The following is a 5,492-nucleotide window of genomic DNA, read 5'->3' as shown; positions in this document are numbered from 1 at the left end:
TAATAAGAAAAGATTATTTAAAAGTACACAAACTACTTAAAAGTTTGAAAGTGTTACCCATCACATTCCAAACAAATGGGAAAAGGGTTTCTTATGTTCAATGGAAGCTGATAAAATGAAAGAAGACAAAAATATCACACACTTCTGTATGTCTCTTGGCCTTGAACTTGTTTTGTCACAAAACATTTTCAGAGACAGCTTGTCTGTTTTGTTTCTTTTTCCACAGACAAGATAAACTGCCTGATTTGCCTTGCAGCACAGCTATGTCGGCGTGTCTGATATAATCTGGTGCAATAGGGCATCGCTTTGATGTACTTTTAAGTTGCATTATTGTTTGTGGAGCTGCAGTGGCACTTCCTCAGAAGACTCAGTGAAGATGGCACAGGTGGTTTTTGCACTCTTAGCTGTGTCCCTGGTGTCACTCTGCACCGGACAGGACTTTTGCCCAAAGGAAAAATGTCCTCAGTACAAAGTGGTTGAGACGCACCAGGTAGGCTTTGGAACAGTTCACATATACTATTGTTGTGTTCTTATTTCTAGTCGCTAAGTATAGTTTTTGCTTCTGTTGTGTGCAGGACTTTGAGGTGCGCTTATATGGTGCTACCGACTGGATTACCACAAAGCTCGACAGCACCAGGATCAGGGATTATTTAGCTGCAAATTCACGCCTGAAGACCTACGTCAAGAGACAGGCTGAAGCAGGTACATGAGGCACTGAAATATCACTCGAGTATGTAATTTAGTTTGTGATGGCAGTAGCTAAACTAAACATGGAACTGTATAAATAAGTAATATGTTGATCTAAGATCTAAGATGGTGTGCAGAACTTCTAAATTAGTTGAGAAATGTAAGATTAAAATCAACATAACAACAACTAGAATCTGATACCTTGTATTCCTTTAGTCTTGTGTTACCTGGTTTAATATTCAAGTTGAGCAGGTCGCCTACTAATTGGAAGGTTGGTGGTTTGATCCCCATCTGCTACAGTCTGCATGCTCTCCAGGTGCATCAGTGTATGAATGTGTGTGAAAGTTAGATAGAAAAAGTGCTGGACGAATGAGGCCTAGTTGTGTAAAGTGTTTTGAGTGTTCAGATAGTGTAGAGAAGCATTATATAAGAACCAGTCCATTTACCACTCTAAGTTCTGTACAATGTTTGTTTCTTTCAGGTTTTGAGATTCCTGATGATTGCCGGCCTGTACTGGTCACTGTTACTGAAGGTGAAGGTGATCCTAAAATGTCGGTGTCGTGGTTTGTTCCTTCTGGTGGCAAAAAGGGAGAAATATATGATCCATTAGTCAAACTAGAAACTTAACCTGAAGCCACTATCTATGTAAGGTGAGCGGTGTGTCCATTTATCTTTTAAATCACTTTGATTTCTTCAGTAGATCCAAAGTTTTTCATTTTGCAGTTGTATTGTAGAATATAACTGCAAATTTGTGCAAAATTGTGAAGTTCTAAATGAACAAAATCATTATGACAGAAAAGAGAATTAAAAGAGAGCAGCTAACACACAAGTCTAAATCTCACAGGGAAAGATGACTCAATTTTGCTTTTCTTTGTTTTAAGGGTTTTCGGTGGTGCTCCAAGCACTGAGACTGGCCAGGAAAACACAAAGACTCTTCGTGAGGCCTTGGCTAAGACTGGGAAAACCTTTGATCCCAGCACTCATGCTGCAGCTACCTATGAATCCTATTTTTCTTTTACTCACCACAATGAAATCTGGATCAGTGCTGCCTCACAACAACAGAACTAAGTAAATGCTCTTGTCAGGTTGCAGACCTTTTGCACTGGTTGCTGCACAGATATGATGTGTGCACAAAGGAACAGGGAAGAGAGAACGTCAACAGAACTAAGCAAACTGATTTCTGGAATGTTGTGGTTTAGTTTAGTTCCTGGAACTGAAAACATAGTAACAGTTTGTTCTACTTTTTCTTTATTCTCTTTCATCTGTGAATAGAAAGTAATGATTTCAGATCACCCCTTAATCCCAGGAGGACTTGGCTCACAAAACATTGTTTGCTGGTTGATTGTTTAGAACACCTTGATAACTTTTAGACTCTAACATGACATTTTATGTCTATTTCTGGAGTTATCATTTATATTGAAGAGTTTATTTTTAACCATCTTATTCTTAAAATTTGAAAAGTGCATTGTCCCTAAGAGATATAAAATTGTTTTGTCGTTTTTCTAAATTCCTGTTATTTCTTACTGGGTAATTTATATTCTGCAATAAAACAGCATTTTGTGAGCATTTTGCATTCTGTTACTGTGAAATTTTCTATAACTACACCTCCTATAAAAGTCCCTTCCCCACCTATACCTCACCTATACCCCACCTATCACTTTCATGAGCAAGTTCAGAGACAAGCTAGAAGATTCCACTCAGAAGTCTGCTGGACCAGAACGGGTGAATTCCCATGCCCTCAAGGCCTGCTCCCCCCAGCTTTGTGAAGACTTTTATAAACTGATGAGTCTGAGTCTGCAGAGGGTCATTCCTTGTTCCTGTACCAAAGACACCACGTCCCAGTGGCCCCCAGGATTACAGACCTTTAGCACAGGCTTCCCATGTCATGAAGACACTGGAAAAACTCATTGTTGACCAGCTCCAACCTATGTTCAGGCCACATTAGGTTCCCCTTCATTTTGCTTACCAGGCCCCCCTTGGAGCTTGGGACGCCATCTGTTCAATCACCCATCTGGACCAGCCAGCGAGCACTGTGAAGATCAGGCTTTTTGACATTTAATACCATCAGGCCGATCCTCCTCGGTGATAAGCTGACAGCGATGCAGGTGGATGCCTCTCTTGTATCCTGGATTGGTGATTAGCTGACAAGAAGACCACAGTCTGTGCATCTCCAACACCGAGTGTGTATAAGGTGATCAGCAACACAGGGGAACCACAAGGGACCATCCTGTCCCCTTTTCCTTTCACCCTCTACACCACAGACTTCAGCCACTGCACAAAGACCTACCATCTTCAGAAGTTTTCTGATAACTATGGTTGGATACGACGAGTGATGAGGCTCAACATTACAAAAACCAAAAAAGTATTTGTGGACTTTTGAGTTGAGTGAGAACCAGGAAACCTGTGACCCCTGTTTCAATCCAAAGGGGTCAATGCGGACATTGTGGAGGACTATAAATACCTTGAAATACACAGAGACAATAAACTGGACTGGGTTAAAAACACCACTGCACTCTACAGAAAGGGCCACGGTCGTCTCTATTTTCTGAGGCAGCTGAGTTCTTTTAACATCTGTCGGACAATGCTCAGGATTTTCTATGAGTCTGTTGTGGACAGCAGTGTTGGTCAAGTTACTTGAAAAAAGTAATTACTACCTAACTACTAATTACTTCTCCAAGAATGTAATCCCGTTACTTTACTGATTCAGTTCTATTTTTTTTTCTGCATAATCCATCATATAAAATTGAATCAAATGAAAAAGTCTCTTTTTAAAAATTGTTTTATTAGATTTAATCTTTTGACTTTATGCACATTGCATTAAGCAAAAATTAAATTACATGCAACAGTCTTTGACTTGCGTTTAACATTTAAATCTATTTTCTGCATATTTCAGCATATAAAACTGCAAAAAATAAATAAAATTTAAGATTCAGCAGTTTCACATTCCCGTGGCAGCGTGCTAGGTATTCACTCAGATTTGAAGTTTTTTCGCTGTAGAAAGAAGTTTTCTTCCCACGCAGAGTGTACAGCGCACACTGTACAACAGAAGAGCCACCTCCACGGGACAAGACTCAGCGGTCCATCTGCATCTAAAGGACAAAGGTCACTCTTTCGAGGATGCCAATGTTCACATTTTGGACAGAGAAGACAGGTTTGAAAGAGGAGTGAAAAAAGCCATCTATGTACAGTGTTGTGATGGCCAAACCCATGGCCACACTCTAAAGTCGGTAACTTTTGTATTTCCATTCTTCATTTTGAACATAGTACTACATTTTAGTTGCCAATAACTTCATTGATTGGTTTGGATACATTTGTTCTATTTGTAAGCGCGCACATTTAGTTTACTTATGTATTCATACTACTTAATTTCTTTGCTTTCTGACTAACTTTTGTCTTCTTATTTCTTACCTGCCATCATCCCTGGGAGTTGCTGGACAAAAGATGGTAGCCAGGGTTTGAAACCATCAAATATGGAGGAAGATAATTGGACCACACCACCACTTCCTGCTGAAGGGGGGAATGTGTGTTTTCTTTACTTTAAAAATAAAGTATTTGTATTTAATTAAATATTTGAGTTTAGGGTTTAATGGGGTTTTTTGATTTTCTTCTTTAGTGTTTAGTTTATTAACAAACTAGATTGTACTGAATCGTTTGTGATTTATGATTGTGTTTTGTTTGTTACCCCTCATGTGTCACAATGGTCTGATCAGCCATTATATATACCCTTGTATGTCATTTCATGTTTAGGTCAATTATGTATGTTTGGGCAGTCATTTGGTTTGTTAAGGTTGCAGTCTTTGCCTGAGTTCAGTTTTGTTTCTTTGACCTCTTTTATGAGCTCAACATTTATTAGTCTTGTAAATCTAATTTTTGGGGGTTAAATAAATGGAAGCTATATTTTTCTAACAATTCCTGGGCTCCTCCTGTTTTTCAACTCGGTCCATCACAAGTGTGAACGACCATCTTTGAACACAGGCGGCAGTTTACGACATCAACTGTCTGCCATCTATAATCCAGTTCTGAGATCCCTTCCCAGACACCTTAATGCCCACTCACATCCTGGGCCATCTGACCTCAGGAAATCACATGATAGGGGCTAGGTTACACAATGAGCTCATCCGACACCTTAGCTGATAGTGACCTACACCCATTTTCACACCTTGGCTTGTATGATTAGGTAGAGGATCATTAGGGGGTCCATTGTCCCCCTTGGGGGGACACTCCCACAGGGCTTACATCTTGGACTCTCCACCATTTGACCCTAGAACTGAAGAAGCTTCTCGGAAGAGAGTTGAAACGTCTTCAAGCAACTGAAAGAAGTCCAGACGCTTTTGTTTCTAAACTCCTTAGACTACGATGACCTGGATGACTGAGAACCTTCACCTCACCTGAGGCCAAAAACCACAAGAACAACATAAAAAAACCCAAAAATAAAACAAAATCAAAAACGTACCTTAGAAACATGCCGGGTCACAGGAGATGGCAGCAAAGCAGATGCTGCAACATCTGCATGTTGCAGATGCCAACAGACTAAATAAACTGATCCGCAAGGCCATTAATGTTGTGGGGATGGAGCTGGACTCCGTTGGGTTGGTGTCAGTGAGGCGGATGTTGTCCAAGATAAAGAAAATGCTGGATAATAACTCCCACCTACTCCATGACATGCTGGCTAGTCACAGGAGCACTGTCATGATCCGGAGTTTGTGACTCCGTGTTTATGTTTTACTAGTTATTATTATTCTGGGTTTTGTTTTCATGTTCCTATGTGTTCCCCAGTCTGTGTGAAGTTTGTGTGTTGTGTCATT

The 5,492-nt window shown here is 40.1% G+C and overlaps 1 pseudogene; it reads left to right on the top strand.

Annotated features, from left to right (window-relative positions):
- Nucleotides 1–225: 225 nt before the first annotated feature.
- Nucleotides 226–2,258, top strand: LOC113035466 (heme-binding protein 2-like; annotated as a pseudogene).
- The last annotated feature ends 3,234 nt before the right edge of the window (nucleotides 2,259–5,492 follow it).

This window comes from Astatotilapia calliptera, chromosome 13, assembly GCF_900246225.1.
Source record: "Astatotilapia calliptera chromosome 13, fAstCal1.2, whole genome shotgun sequence".
NCBI lineage: Eukaryota > Metazoa > Chordata > Actinopteri > Cichliformes > Cichlidae > Astatotilapia > Astatotilapia calliptera.
Note: the sequence above shows the minus strand (reverse complement) of the source record. Positions and strands in the feature narration are given on the sequence as shown.